Source organism: Arachis ipaensis, chromosome B03, assembly GCF_000816755.2.
Source record: "Arachis ipaensis cultivar K30076 chromosome B03, Araip1.1, whole genome shotgun sequence".
Taxonomy (NCBI): domain Eukaryota; kingdom Viridiplantae; phylum Streptophyta; class Magnoliopsida; order Fabales; family Fabaceae; genus Arachis; species Arachis ipaensis.
Window position 1 is genome coordinate 17,974,883 of NC_029787.2, and position 16,897 is coordinate 17,991,779.

A 16,897-nucleotide genomic window follows, 5' to 3' on the forward strand; every position below is an offset into this window, starting at 1 on the left:
TAATTTAAATGTCTAAATTAAGTTTCAAAAAGTTAGAATGAGAATTTGGGGATTTAAATATGATTTTTGGATTTAGTAAGTCTTTTCGAGTTAGAAAATATGTTTTTTATATGGTTCTAAAAATTGAACCGGACCGACCGATTCAACCAGAATAACCGAAATCAGTCATCTAATCGATTCGGTTGACTATAAAAACCATTTGGCAAAAAATCGGTTAAAAAATTGGTCGAACCGGCGGTTAACCGGTGAACCGTCAAAACCGGCCGGATTTTTTAGAGATTTCCGGTTTTGTGGCTACCTCAAAATGGCACCGTTTAAGTTTATATATATAAAAAAAAAACATGCACTGCCCCAATACCCCCGTATTTGCCATCCCAGACCCCACTCCTCTCTTTCTCTCTGAAAATTGGGGAACCCTAGTCCCCAAACGGCCAAACTCTTCTCCTCCGAACTTCGAACGCAGCCCGTAGCCACCATTTCTCTTCGAAGTCATCGCCGCTCTTCTCCTCCGCACAGACGATGGGTGCGGTGTCGCGTGTGGAAGGCTGGAAGCTCTGTTCGGCGGAAGTTTGAACGCAGCCCACAACCGCCATCCCTCTTCTCATCCTTCCTCATTTCGCCGCTGTCGTAGGAAGGTCTCCTACTCTCCTCTCCTCTCATCGTTCTCGGTCATCGTCTCCTCTGTTCGAGCTCTCTCTCTGTCTTTGCCGGTAGTTCTCGCTCCTCCATCGTCGTCACTTCCTTTCCTCCCTCACCGCCAGTAAGCACTGTTGCTTGGAATTATTTTTTCTTGTTTTGTAATTTGCACTATTATTAATAATATGGAATTGCTGAATGCTGATTTGCAGATTTTGTTAATACTTTTGTTAATTTGCACTGATTTTGTTAATACTGGATTTACTAATTTTGTTAATACTGGATTTACTGATTTTGTTAATTTGAACTGGCTTTACTGATTTTCGGTTGCTGAATGATTCTGTATTTTTTTAGTTAATTTATTTTGGTCATGTTTTTACACTTCAGGCTTTCATGTTTTTGTTTTTTGGTGCACGAATTGTAAATCACACTTTTCACAACTCGTACCACTAACCAGCAAGTGCACTGGGTCGTCCAAGTAATACCTTACGTGAGTAAGGGTCGATCCCACGGAGATTGTCGGCTTGAAGCAAGCTATGGTTATTTTGTAATTCTTAGTCAGGATATCAATAATAAGAGTGCTTATATTTATGAAGAGTAAAAAAACATAAATTAAATAGTACTTGTATGCAGTAATGGAGAACATATTGAGGTTTTAGAGATGCTCTGCCTTCTGAACTTCTGCTTTCCTACTGTCTTCTTCTTCACGCACGCAGGTCTCCTTCCATGGCAAGCTGTATGTTGGTGGATCACCGTTGTCAATGGCTACCATCCATCCTCTCAGTGAAAATGGTCCAAATACGCTGTCACCGCAAGGCTAATCATCTGTCGGTTCTCACTCATGTTGGAATAGAATCCGTTGATTCTTTTGCGTCTGTCACTACGCCCAACACTCATGAGTTTGAAGCTCGTCACAGTCATCCCTTCCCTGATCCTACTCGGAATACAATAGACAAGGTTTAGACTTTCCGGATCTTAGGAATGGCCGCCAATAATTCTAGCCTATACCACGAAGACTCTGATCATGAAGCAAGAGGCTAAGAGATACACACTCAATCTAAGGTAGAATGGAAGTGGTTGTCAGGCACGCGTTCATAGGTTGAGAATGATGATGAGTGTCACAGATCATCACATTCATCATGGTTAAGTACGAGTGAATATCTTAGAATAGAAACAAGCGTGTTTGAATAGAAAATAGAAGTAATTGCATTAATTCATCGAGACACAGCAGAGCTCCTCACCCCCAATCATAGAGTTTAGAGACTCATGCCGTAGAGATACAATGTAAAACGTGAAAATGTCATCCGGTCCAAAATAAATCTCTAAAAGTTGTTTAAATACTAAACTAGTAACCTATGTTTACAGAAAATGAGTAAACTATGATAGATAGTGCAGAAATCTACTTTCGGGGCCCACTTGGTGTGTTCTGGGACTGAGACTTGAGCTTTACACGTGCCTAGGCTGTTTCTGGAGTTAAACGCCAGGTTGTAACCTGTTTTGGGCGTTTAACTCCAACTTGTAACCTGTTTCTGGCGTTTAACGCCAGAATAGGGCAGAGAACTGGCGTTGAACGCTAGTTTGCATCGTCTAAACTCGGGAAAAATATGGACTATTATATATTTCTGAAAAGCCCTGGATGTCTACTTTCTAATGCAATTAAGAGCGCGCTATTTGGACTTCTGTAGCTCCAGAAAATCCATTTCGAGTGCAGGAAGGTCAGAATCCAACAGCATTTGCAGCCCTTTTTCAGCCTCTGAATCAGATTTTGCTCAGGTCCCTCAATTTCAGCCAGAAATTACCTGAAATCACAAAAAAACACACAAACTCATAGTAAAGTCCAGAAATGTGAATTTTGAATAAAAACTAATAAAAATATACTAAAAAGTAATTAAAATACACTGAAAACTACCTAAAAACAATGCCAAAATGCGTATAAATTATCTGCTCATCACAACACCAAACTTAAATTGTTTTTTGTCCCCAAGAAACTGAAAATCAAATAGGATAAAAAGAAGAGAATATACTATAAATTCCAAAATATCAATGAAACTTAGCTCCAATTAGATGAGCGGGACTAGTAGCTTTTTGCCTCTGAACAGTTTTGGCATCTCACTTTATCCTTTGAAGCTCAGGATGACTGGCATCTATAGGAACTCAGAATTTAGATAGTGTTATTAATTCTCCTAGTTCAATATGTTGATTCTTGAACACAGCTACTTTATGAGTCTTGGCCGTGGCCCTAAGCACTTTGTTTTCCAGTATTACCACCGGATACATAAATGCCACAGACACATAACTGGGTGAACCTTTTCAGATTGTGACTCAGCTTTGCTAAAGTCCCCAATTAGAGGTGTCCAGAGTTCTTAAGCACACTCTTTTTGCTTTGGACCTCGACTTTAACCACTCTGTCTCAAGCTTTTCACTTGACACCTTCACGCCACAAGCACACGGTTAGGGACAGCTTGGTTTAGCCGCTTAGGCCATGATTTTATTCCTTCGGACCCTCCTATCCATTAATGCTCAAAGCCTTGGATCCTTTTTACCCTCACCTTTTGGTTTAAAGGGTTATTGGCTTTTTGCTCTTGCCTTTTGGTTTAAAGAGCTATTGGCTTTTTCTGCTTACTTTTTCTTTTTCTTTCTTTTTTTTTTCTTTTTTTTTTTTCGCAAGATTTGTTATTCACTGCTTTTTCTTACTTCAAGAATCAATTTTAAGATTTTTCAGATTATCAGATAACATTTCTCCTTTTTCATCATTCTTTCAAGAGCCAGCAAATTTAACATTCATAAACAACAAATTCAAAAATATGCATTGTTCAAGCATTCATTCAGAAAACAAAAAGTATTGTCACCACATTAATATAATTAAACTAATTTCAAGGATGAATTCAAAATTATGTACTTCTTGTTCTTTTGTGATTAAAACATTTTTCATTTAAGAAGGGTGATGGATTCATAGGACATTCATAGCTTTAAGGCATAGACACTAGACACTAATGATCATGTAATAAAGACACAAACATAAATAAAGCATAGAGAATGAAAACAGAAAAAGTAAATAGACAAAGAGATTAAGGAACGGGTCCACCTTAGTGAGGGTGGCGTCTTCTTCCTTTTGAAGAACCAATAGTGCTCTTGAGCTTCTCTATGTCTCTTCCTTGCCTTTGTTGCTCCTCCCTCATAGCTCTTTGATCTTCTATAATTTCATGGAGGAGGATGGAATGCTCTTGGTGCTCCACCCTTAGTTGTCCCATGTTGGAACTTAATTCTCCTAGGGAGGTGTTAATCTACTCCCAATAGTTTTGTGGAGGAAAGTGCATCCCTTGAGGCATTAGTGGTTATGGAAAAACAAAAAAGCAATGCTTTTTCCACACCAAACTTAAAATGTTTGCTCGTCCTCGAGCAAAAGAAGGAGGAAATGAGGAGAAGGAGGTGTGTGGTGGGTTCGGCCAAGGGTGGGGGAAGTGTGTATGAAAAGGTGTGGCAGGTGGGGATCCTGAGGGGTCAAGGACTTATCATCCCTGCTCCATTGAGGCATGCAAAAATGCCCTTAGTGTGCAATCCTGGCGTTTAACGCCAGACTGCTGCTTGTTTCTGGCGTTAAACGCCAGCTTTTCTCCCTTTCTTGGCGTTAAACGCCAACTTAATGCTCTGTTCTGGCATTAAACGCCAGTCTAGTGCTTGTTTCTGGCGTTTAACGCCAGCTTGATGCTTCTTTCTGGCGTTAAACGCCATTCTGATGCTTCTTACGGGCGTTTAAACGCCAGTAAGCTCTTCCTCCAGGGTGAGCTGTTTTTAATGCTGTTTTTCATTCTGTTTTTGATTTTTCAGTTGTTTTTGTGACTTCACATGATCATCAACCTAAAGAAAACATAAAATAGCAATGGAAAATAAATAGATATAATTAAATAACATTGGTTTGCCTCCCAACAAGTGCTTCTTTAATGTCAATAGCTTGACAGTGAGCTCTCATGGAGCCTCACAGATAATCAGAGCAGGGTTGGGGCCTCTCAACACCAAACTTAGAATTTAGTTGTGGCCTCCCAACACCAAACTTAGAGTATGAAAGTGGGAGTTTTGTTTGACTCTGTATTGAGAGAAGCTTTTCATGCTTCCTCTCCATAGTTACAGAAGGAGAACCTTGAGTCTTATAGTTTGCAATGTCTGCAAACCACAGAGCTTCCTGAATAGCAAACAATTGCTCATCTGAAAAGGTTTCAGAGATCTCAGTAGGAGGGAAGGATGCTCCTGCTACTAGTTCTATCCGGGACAGGTGATCAGCTACTTGATTCTCTGTCCCTTTTCTGTCTCTTATTTCTATATCAAACTCTAGCAGAAGCAACACCCATCTTATGAGCCTGGGCTTTGAATCCTGCTTTGTGAGTAGATACTTAAGAGCAGCATGGTCAGTGTACACAATCACTTTTGATCCTACTAAGTATGATCTAAACTTGTCAATGGCATAAACCACTGCAAGCAGCTCTTTTTTTGTGGTTGTGTAATTTTTCTGGGCATCATTTAAAACACGGCTAGCATAATAAATGACATGCAGAAGCTTGTTATGCCTCTGTCCCAATACTACACCAATGGCATGGTCACTGGCATCACACATTAGTTCCAAAGGTACTGTCCAATCTGGTGCAGAAATAACAGGTGCTGTGACCAGCTTAGCTTTCAGAGTTTCAAACGCCTACAGACACTCTGTGTCAAACACAAATGGCGTGTCAGCAGTTAGCAGATTGCTCAGAGGTTTTGCGATTTTTGAAAAATCCTTTATAAATCTCCTATAGAATTCTGTATGCCCCAGAAAGCTTCTGATTGTATTAACATTGGTGGGTGGTGGTAATTTTTCAATTACCTCTACCTTAGCTTGATCCACCTCTATTCCCTTGTTCGAAATTTTATGTCCAAGGATAATTCCTTCAGTCACCATAAAGTGACATTTTTCCCAGTTTAAAACTAGGTTGGTCTCTTGGCATCTTTTCAGAACAAGTGCTAAATGGTCAAGGCAGGAGCTGAATGAGTCTCCAAATACCGAAAAGTCATCCACAAAGACTTCCAAGAATTTTTCTACCATATCAAAGAAGATAGAGAGCATGCACCTCTGAAAGGTTGCAGGTGCATTGCACAGACCAAAAGGCATCCTTCTGTAGGCAAACACTCCAGAAGGACATGTGAATACTGTTTTCTCTTGGTCCTGAGGATCCACTGTAATTTGGTTGTAGCCTGAATAGCCATTCAAAAAGCAGTAATATTCATGACCTGCTAGTCTCTCTAGCATCTGATCTATGAATGGTAAAGGAAAGTGATCCTTCCTGGTGGCTGTATTGAGCCTTCTGTAGTCAATACACATACGCCACCTTGTAACTGTTCTTGTAGGAACCAGTTCATTTTTTTCATTATGAATCACTGTCATACCTCCCTTCTTAGGGACAACATGGACAGGGCTCACCCAGGGACTATCAGAAATAGGATAAATAATCCCAGCCTCTAGTAACTTAGTGACCTCTTTCTGCACCACCTCCTTCATGGCGGGATTTAGCCGCCTCTGTGGTTGAACCACTGGCTTAGCATCATTCTCCAATAGGATCTTGTGCATGCATCTGGCTAGGCTAATGCCCTTAAGATCACTTATGGACCACCCAAGAGCTGTCTTGTGTGTCCTTAGCACCTGAATTAGTGCTTTCTCTTCCTGTGGCTCTAAAGCAGAGCTTATGATTACAGGAAAAGTGTCACCTTCTCCCAGAAATGCATATTTTAGGGATTGTGGTAGTGGTTTGAGCTCGGATTTAGGAGGTTTCTCCTCTTCCTGAGGAGTTTTCATAGGTTCTTTTATTTCCTCTGGTTCCTCCAGATCAGGCTGAACATCTTTAAAAATGTCCTCTAGTTCTGATTCAAGACTCTTAGTCATATTGACCTCTTCCACCAGGGAGTCAATAATATCAACGCTCAGGCAGTCTTCTGATGTGTCTGGATGTTGCATAGCTTTGACAACATTCAACTTAAACTCATCCTCATTGACTCTCAGGGTTATCTCCCCTTTTTGGACGTCAATGAGGGTTCGTCCAGTTGCTAGGAATGGTCTTCCTAGAATGAGAGTTGCACTCTTGTGCTCCTCTATTTCCAGCACTACAAAGTTAGTAGGGAAGGCAAATGGCCCAACCTTGACAATCATGTCCTCAATTATGCCTGATGGGTATTTAATAGAGCCATCAGCAAGTTGAAGACAGATCCGGGTTGGTTTGACCTCTTCAGTCAAGCCAAATTTTCTGATAGTGGATGCAAGGATTAGGTTGATGCTTGTCCCAAGATCTCATAGAGCTGTCTTGGTACAAGCACCCTCTAATGTGCATGGTATCATAAAGCTTCCAGGATCCTTAAGCTTTTCTGGTAAGCTTGTTAGGATGACTGCACTGCATTCTTCAGTGAGAAAAACTTTTTCTGTTTCTCTCCAATCCTTCTTATGACTTAAGATCTCTTTCATGAACTTAGCATAAGAGGGTATTTTCTCAAGTTCCTCTGCAAATGGAATCTTTATTTCAAGAGTCCTGAGATAGTCTGCAAAGCGGGCAAATTGTTTATCCTGTTCCGCTTGGTGGAGTTTCTGAGGATAAGGCATTTTGTCTTTATATTCTTCAACCTTAGTTGTTGCAGGTTTATTTCCTATAGAGGTAGGTTGAGAAGCCTTCTTGAGGGAGTTATTATCAGCACTTGCAAGTGTCTGATCCCTCATTGGCATTTAAACGCCAGAACTGAACATAGATTGGGCGTTGAACGCCAGATTCTCACCCTTTTCTGGTGTTTGAACGCCAGACTTATTCCTCTCTGGGCTCTTATTGTCCTCAGAGGGATTTTGGGTAGCAGGTTGCTCATCCTCTGTCAACTGTTCTTTTCTTAGATTTCTGCTGCTTTGAGTTGAGGTATTTAATATTTTTCCACTTCTTAATTGAACTGCTTGGCACTCCTCTGTTATCTATTTTTATAACTACTGTTTTGTCTGATTCAATTGTGATTCCATATCCTTGTTTGCATTTTTGGTTTCTTGTAGCATCTCCTTAACTTCTGCTAACTGCCTTGTTATAGAAGATAGTTGCTGATTGAGTTCAGCAACTTGTTCCTGAGGACTAAGTTCAGTGGATACTACTTTAGCTTCTTCCTTCATGGAGGACTCACTACTCAAGTATAGATATTGATTTCTAGCAACCGTATTAATGAGATCTTGAGCCTCTTCAATTGTCTTTCTCATGTGTATAGACCCACCAGCTGAGTGGTCTAGAGACATCTGGGCCTTTTCTGTAAGCCCATAGTAAAAGATGTCTAACTGCACCCACTCTGAAAATATTTCAGAGGGGCATTTCCTTAGCATCCCTCTGTACCTCTCCCAGGCATTATAAAGAGATTCATTACCCTCTTGTTTAAAGCCTTGGATGTCCAGCCTTAGCTGTGTCATCCTTTTTGGAGGAAAATATTGATTCAAGAATTTGTCTGATAACTGTTTCCATGTCCTTATGCTTGCTGTGGGTTGGTTATTTAACCACCTCTTAGCTTGATCTTTTACAGCAAATGAAAACAGTAATAATCTGTAGACATCTTGATCTACTTCCTTATCACGTACTGTGTCAGCAAATTGTAAGAACTGTGCCAGAAACTCAGTAGGTTCTTCCGGTGGAAGACCAGAATACTGGCAATTTTGCTGCACCATGATAATGAACTGAGGGTTTAGCTCAAAACTGTTGGCTCTTATGGGGGTATACAGATACTGCTCCCATATGCAGTAGTAGTGGGGTTAGCATATGACCCCAGAGTCCTTCTGGACTGTTCATTTCCACTTAGGTCCATGATAGAGAAAGGGAGATTATGCGGATTGCAAATAAAATTTTTTTTAAACCGAAATTAAAATAAAATAAATGAAAAATTGAGTATAATTTCGAAAATTAGAAGAAAAAGAAATAAAAGAAAATTGAAAACTAAATTAATTAATTAAAAAGATTTGAAAAAGATGTGGGTGAGGATTTTCGAAAAATGAAGAGAGAAAAATTGGTTAGGAAGTTCTGAAAAAAGATATGTCTTAAAATTAAAGATATTTGTAAGAAAATAAAATAAATAAATAAATAAAAAAGATATGAAAAAGATTTGATTTTAAGATTTGAGATTAGAAAAGATAAGATAAGCTAGGTAAGAGAATATAAGGAATTTAAATTAAAAAGTTTTGAAATTTAAATTTGAAAATTGAAATTTGAATTTTCGAAAAAGTCAACAATATAAGATAAGGATTTGAAAAAGATTTAAATTTTGAAGAGATTTGATTTTTAAATTTGAAAATTAAATTTTGAATTTTAAATTTTAAAATTTAAATTTTGAAATTTGAATTTTGAAATTTGAATTTTGAATTTTGGAAGTTGAAATTTGAAATTTGAAATCAGATAAGATAAGATTTTGAAAAAGATATGATTTTTTTGAAAAAAAAATTTTGAATTTTGAAATTTTTAAAACTAAGATAAGATAAAATAGAAATTTTAAAATAAAAATTTGAAATTCTTTTGTAAATTTCGAAAATTAACTTAAAATAAAGAGAAAAGATATTTTTTTTTAATTTAATGAGGAAAGAGAAGAACACACAAAAGACACAAGACTTAAAATTTTTAGATCTAATGCTCCTTGTTTTTCAAAAATTTTGGAGGGAAAACTCCAAGGACGAACACCAAACTTAAAAATTTTAAGATCAAAATACAAAGAAGACTCAAGAACACCTTGAAGACTCACAAGAACAACAAGAATAAAATTCAAAGACTCAAGAACATAAAAAGAACACCAAACTTAAAATTTTTAGAAAAATAAAAATAAATTTTCGAAAATTAAAGAAAAGTAACAAGAGAACACCAAACTTAAAAGTTTGACACAAGATTTAATCAAAGAAAAATTATTTTTGAAAAAGTTTTAAAAGAAAGATACCCAATTACCAAGAACATAAGCACAACGCTCTAGCCAACTGAACTATAAATTTAACGTGTTTTAAAAAAGGTATTTAATGTATATAAATTTTTTGAATACTGATAAATTGAAAACACACAAGAAAAACAAGAAAAGACACAGAACAGGAAAAACTAAAGATCAAACAAGAAAAATAGCAAGAACAACTTGAAGATCAAGAAAGAACAATGAACACAAATTCAAAAATTTAAAGGAAAATAAAAACATGCAATTGACACCAAACTTAAAATATGAAACTAAACTCAAACAGGAGACTAAATCATGAAGTTATTGGTTTTAAAAATTTTCGAAAATAATTTAGAAAAATAAAATAAGGATTTTAAAATTTTAACCAAAAACTATAATAGAAGACTCTAAACCAAAAAGAAAATTTTTTCCTAATCTAACCAACAAAATAAACCGTCAGTTGTCCAAACTCGAACAATCCTCGGCAACGGCACCAAAAACTTGGTGCACGAATTGTAAATCACACTTTTCACAACTCGTACCACTAACCAGCAAGTGCACTGGGTCGTCCAAGTAATACCTTACGTGAGTAAGGGTCGATCCCACGGAGATTGTCGGCTTGAAGCAAGCTATGGTTATTTTGTAATTCTTAGTCAGGAGATCAATAATAAGAGTGCTTATATTTATGAAGAGTAAAAAAAACATAAATTAAATAGTACTTGTATGCAGTAATGGAGAACAGATTGAGGTTTTAGAGATGCTCTGCCTTCTGAACCTCTGCTTTCCTACTATCTTCTTCTTCACGCACGCAGGTCTCCTTCCATGGCAAGCTGTATGTTGGTGGATCACCGTTGTCAATGGCTACCATCCATCGTCTCAGTAAAAATGGTCCAAATGCGCTGTCACCGCACGGCTAATCATCTGTCGGTTCTCACTCATGTTGGAATAGAATCCGTTGATTTTTTTGCGTCTGTCACTACGCCCAACACTCGTGAGTTTGAAGCTCGTCACAGTCATCCCTTCCCTGATCCTACTCGGAATACCACAGACAAGGTTTAGACTTTTTGGATCTCAGGAATGGCCGCCAATAATTCTAGCCTATACCACGAAGACTCTGATCATGAACCAAGAGGCTAAGAGATACACACTCAATCTAAGGTAAAACGGAAGTGGTTGTCAGGAACGCATTCATAGGTTGAGAATGATGATGAGTGTCACGGATCATCACATTCATCATGGTTAAGTACGAGTGAATATCTTAGAATAGAAACAAGCGTGTTTGAATAGAAAACAGAAGTAATTGCATTAATTCATCGAGACACAGCAGAGCTCCTCACCCCCAATCATGGAGTTTAAAGACTCATGCCGTAGAGATACAATGTAAAACGTGAAAATGTCATCCGGTCCAAAATAAATCTCTAAAAGTTGTTTAAATACTAAACTAGTAACCTAGGTTTACAGAAAATGAGTAAACTATGATAGATAGTGCATAAATCCACTTCTGGGACCCACTTGGTGTGTGCTGAGGCTGAGAATTGAGCTTTACACATGCCTAGGCTGTTTCTAGAGTTAAACGCCAGGTTGTAACCTGTTTTGGGCGTTTAACTCTACCTTGTAACTTGTTTCTGGCGTTTAACGCCATAATAGGGCAGAGAACTGGCGTTGAACGTCAGTTTGTGTCATCTAAACTCGAGAAAAGTATGAACTATTAATATTGCTGGAAAGCCCTGGATGTCTACTTTCCAATGCAATTGAGAGCGCGCCATTTGGCTCTTGTAGCTCCAGAAAATTCATTTCGAGTGCAGAGAGGTCAGAATCCAACAACATTTGCAGTCCTTTTTCAGCCTCTGAATCAGATTTTGCTCAGGTCCCTCAATTTTAGCCAGAAATTACCTGAAATCACAGAAAAACACACAAACTCATAGTAAAGTCCAGAAATGTGAATTTTGAATAAAAACTAATAAAAATATACTAAAAAATAATTAAAACACACTGAAAACTACCTAAAAACAATGCCAAAAAGCGTATAAATTATCCGCTCATCACTTTTCTTTTGTGTTGATGTTGAAAATGTAATTCTCACAGTGGATAGAGTAAGTTTCTAAACCCAATAAGAAAGCAGTTAATAAAGCATTGTTAGGTGCAAAAGAAGCTATGCTTGGGATTAGATGAGACTGCAGGTGTTCCTGTAAGTTCTTTTCATTGATTTTACACTTATTATTATGCTTCTTCTGTCTGAATGATGTTGATTATAAATGGTATCTGCTGCTAGTAACTACTGTTTCTTTGCATTTCATGCAGATTGAACCAGAATCACAAACAAAACTTTTAGATGCTACACTGAACTTGGAAGGAGTGTTGTTGGCTGGAGTTCCAGAAGCAGGAGGATTTGATGTTGTCTTTGCTGTTACTTTGGGAGATTCAAGCAGTAATGTGAAAAAAATATGGAGCTTACTCAATGTTATTTAATATTTAAAATTATTAAATTTAATTATTTGAAATTGTATATTGAATTTTTAATAATTTTATTTAATATTTAATTAAACCGGTTGAATCCTAGTCGAACTTCGGTCGAACCGTTAAACCAGTGAACCAGTCACCTTACCGGTTTGTTGACCGGTTCAGTTTTCCCAACCTTGGTTTTCTGTGAAAAACTGACCGCAAACCGGTAGTTGAACCGGTCGAACCGGTTTAAGTCTGCCGGGTATTGTGCGAGAAAAAGTGGAAACAGTCGAAACCTTAGAAAAATATTAGAAATAGAAAATCGGGCGTCAGTGTTAAAGGTTTGGCCCAAAGTTGGGCCGAACGAGCTAAAAACGCTAACGAGTTGGACCGGACCCAAGTTGGGTCCAAGGTCCAACATATATAAGCTCATGTAATGAGCTTTGAGCTCATTTTCCAGCCCTAAGAGAGAGAGGGCCGCGGTTTTAGAGAGGAGAGGAGAAGAGAGATGACATTATTCATCCTCCACTTCCGGAAACCTTAACTTTTGATCTGGAGCTCCGATTGATGAGTCGTTTGCGGCCACGCAAAGCTCTTGACGAGATCTTCCATTCTATCTAAGTTTTTTTTGGCAAGAACTTGAAACTCCATCCCCAGTTTCCATCCCTAGATTCTGTGCATTTTTATGTTTGGTTTTTGAGTAGATTTTATGGTTTTGGTTGTTTAGGTGATCTCTAGTAGCGGGTAATTGTTGGATTTTATCCCTAACCTTGTTGGGTAAGGTAAGGTTTCACTAAACCCTTGTGTTTAGTTGTTTTGTATATCTTAGGTTTTGATTTTGGTGATATATGTGTTGTTAGTTTGAGCTTTGGTGTTTGTTGGAGTTGGTTGAGGCTTTGGATCAAGTTTGGTGGCTTCGTTTGGTGTTTGACGCGTTTGGAAATTGGTCAAGGTATGGTTTCGGTTTCATTTATCTAATATGTAATGTTTCTGGACACTTAGGCTAGTGACCCATAGGATATGATTGAATTAAATTGGATGTTGGAATTGTTGTATGATGATGATGTATAATGATTTGAGGATTTGAGTTGTTGAATGATAATTTATGATGAATTATGATGAGTTGATGATTTTTGAGTGTATTGATGAATTATGATGTTGTAATGATAAATATGGTGTGAAATAATTAGATTGAGATGAAATGAGATTGGGTGTGATGCTTGGTATTGATAGATGATGAATATTGATAAATTATGTTGGTGGGTGTTAACATTTGAAGATGGATGTTGATGATGATTTTATATGGTTGGTTAGTGTAATTGATGATGATTGATGAGTGTAATTGGTGTTGATGAGTTTTATGATGGACTTGTTTAATGTTAGATTTTTTCTGGTAATGATTATTGGAATTGATGAGGATTTGTTTTGGTTGTTGAGGTTGTTGTTGAATGATGATGATTATGAGTGTGGAATTATGATTGAATGGAAAGTTATGGATTGGTGGTGAGATATGGTATAATGGTTGAGTAATTTAAGTGTGAAATGGAGGAGAATGATATGAAGAGGTAAGATGTTGAGTGTGGTAGTGGTTTATAATGATTGGGTAGGTTTTGATTTGGTTTTGGTTGGAAATGTTGGTAATGTTGAGGTTTTGAGACTTTTGGTAAAAGTGGGTTTTGATAAACTTTGTCTGATCATAAATTTTGCCTCAGTTTTTCAAATTCGTTGAAACTTATTTAGAAGTAAAGCTTATTGAAAACCCTTCAATTTGATATAAAGTTTGTAAGATTTGGGTTTTTGTAGAGGAAGTTATGATCATTCAAAGTTGGTGTTAAAAATCTGAAATTTTGCAAAGTTGCAGAATTTTGGGATTTATGGTATGTGCGCATGCACAACCCTGCGAAAATCTTGATCTGTGCGAACGCACAGACCTGTGCGCACGCACACGCAGGGGAAGGCTCCATGTTCGCAGTGTTAGCACAGCTTGTGCGCGTGCATACCAAATATGGAATTACAACCTGTGCGTACGCACAGCCCTGTGCGAACGCACACGTTGGGAAGGTCAGTCTGTTGGGGGTGCTAGCACAGGTTGTGCGAGTGAACAGATATTGTGAATTTTGGTACCTGTGCGTACGCACACCCCTGTGCGTACGCACACGTTTTGAAACTTCCTGGGCGTGCGCACGCACACTCCTGTGCGTACGCACACGCCCTATTTCTCAAACTTAAACTTTGTTTTCAATTGTTTCACCTTCCCAACAAGCTTGTAAGCTTCTGTGACACCATTTTGAGACTCTTGGGCTTATTTTTGGGCATTAGAACATGGAAAAGGTCCTAGGAGGTTTGAGTTGGTAGTATTTTGGAAAGTTAGAGAACGGAGGCTTAGGTTTCTGGTGTAGTGAGGATGGGTTTGGTAGAGTGAGAAGGAAGGAGGGTATATAAATTGAGAGATTGACAAACTAGTGAGTTCGGAATGGAAAGATATGAATTGATGATGGTTGTGATGAGATGAGAACTTGGAAAAAAATGAATATGGTTAATGGAATGAGTATGAGTGGAAGTGTGCTATGAGCAGTGACCTATGTGATTATGATATGTATTGTTCTCCGTCGTAGGGGCTATGGCAGTCTCCCGCCTATGTTTGGATGTGAGGGTTGAAGCTGGACTTCTCACTCATATTTCTCGCAACCAGAGGAAGGTGGCAGGGCACGCTCCCTCAGAATATTTCCCTCTGAAAGGAGAAGGTGGTAGGGCACTTATTCCTCGAAATTATTCCTCATGAAAATGCGACTTCTCTCTGATTGCAAGGTGGTAAGGCACTAACCCATCACGGAATCATGCGGCAACCAGAGAAAGGTGGTAGGGCACGCTCCCTCGGAATGTTTCCCTCTGAAAGGAGAAGGTGGTAGGGCACTCATCCCTCGGAATTATTCCTCCTTATGCGCAATAGAGAGACTAATCCGGGAGTTGTCAACCGGATTTTCTGTCGGGTTTGGCATTAACCGACATGTGATATCACAGCCAATAGGGCAGACATTCATCATGTGCATCTCCTATATACTTGCTTGCTTTATTTACTTGAGTTTGCCTAATTGTATAACATGCCTACCTGCTTCTTGAACTACTTGTTGTATATGAATATTATCTGTGTTTTACTTGTTTGCATTAATTGTGATTGTCCGGTGCTGAGGAGGTTAGGTAGGCGGTGGCGATGGGATCGCACGGAGGTTAGGTTGGCGAAGGCTGTGGGATACAGCGGTGTGATTAGTATTAGTTAGAATTCTCCTAAGTTTGGATAACCCGGTTTATGGTTTAAGTTCTTTATATTTTTATTTATTTTGTTCTAAGCTTGAATATCTGTATGTGATGTGAAGTTCTAGGATTGCCTTCGGCGTCCCGAAACCTTACATCTTACATCATTGGGCATTGTTACCATACTAAGAACCTCCGGTTCTCATTCCATACTTTGTTGTTGTTTTTCAGATACAGGTCGTAGTCCACCTCAGTGAGATTGCGGATATGGTGACAGAGCAGAGTATGGTTCCTCCTTGGTTTATTTATGTTTTTCTTTGTTATAGTTGCTCTCACATCTTTTGTATATTTATCTTTATGGCCTTAGAGGCTTATTTGAGAGAATAGTTGTATAAATTGTTTTTAACTCCAAACTCTGTATGTCTGTATATACTAGTCGGCTTAAACTCCGGAAGTCGCGACTAGTCCTCTATGATTATTACACTATTATATCTATATATATTCCATTCCTTTGCATCTATATTGTGTATCTTATGCGTTAGCTTCGTGTGAACATTTCGCGCTTTTGTAATCCTATTTTTGAGCTCAATCCTTCTTCAGGCTTCTAGAATATATTATTTCCTTCTATATAAATATGTATAAGCCTTAGAATTGTCGTAACTTTTGATTAACCTTTGCCTTACGGCTAGAGGTAAGGCTTAGGATAATTGGGGTGTTACACTTATTCTGTCTCTATTCGTTTGAGGTAGATAATTATCTATTCTTATATTAGGACAGACTTTTAACGGAACGAATTTTTAAGTGGGGTGGGACGGAGTCGGATTTAGGTTTTTATTTTAATTTATATTATATATGTGATGATGATAGTATAAATTTTAAAATTTAATTTTATTTATTGAATTTTAATAATTATAGAGGCAGATAAAGGTGGAGTGCATACTAGCAAGAGCGAGTTAGGATTTAAAATTTTACTACTTACCAATAAAAAAAGAACAAATTCGATGCAGGTTATTGTAAAGTTGGACAGAATTAAATAGGACAAAAATTCGTCCCGACTCACCCTATTGTCACCCCTATTTACGTGTGACTTGAATATTTGGAAAAAAATCCAAGCTCAAAACTAATATAGAGATTTTTTTTCCCTTATATATTTTAAATGTACGTAAAAAAATATTTCACCAAAATTATTAAAAGATATTTTATATTTTTAATACATTAAATATATATTTTCAAAAAAAATATTACTTTTAAAATGTATTTTTAAGATACAAATTAACTAATTTTTTTTATTTATTTTAATATTTTATTTTATCCCTAATCAATTCACTCTCTTTAATCATTAGATGAATGTAAGATGTAATTAATTGAAATCTTGTATCCAAAAGGAAGAGAAGTAAATTAATCCAACATTAAAAAACAAATACATATAACACAATTCACCACATCGACAAAATCCAAGAGTTCTTTAACCAAGGGGGTTACACTAATAAATGAACTAGTTTCCCAACGACATTTCTAAAAATTTCTATCATAAGGCCAAAAAGCTAACTGATTTCTCTTTAAACATTGTTTGAATAAATGATGGAAAATAAAATAAAAAAATAAAAAAAATAAATTTTTTATGTATTGTTTG

General features: G+C 37.5%; 1 long non-coding RNA gene across 1 annotated transcript; it reads left to right on the forward strand.

The window, feature by feature from the left end:
• Positions 733-12,200, forward strand: LOC107634277. Its single transcript, XR_001618828.2, has 3 exons — positions 733-760; positions 11,656-11,758; positions 11,872-12,200. It is a non-coding gene; the product is annotated as an uncharacterized LOC107634277 (long non-coding RNA).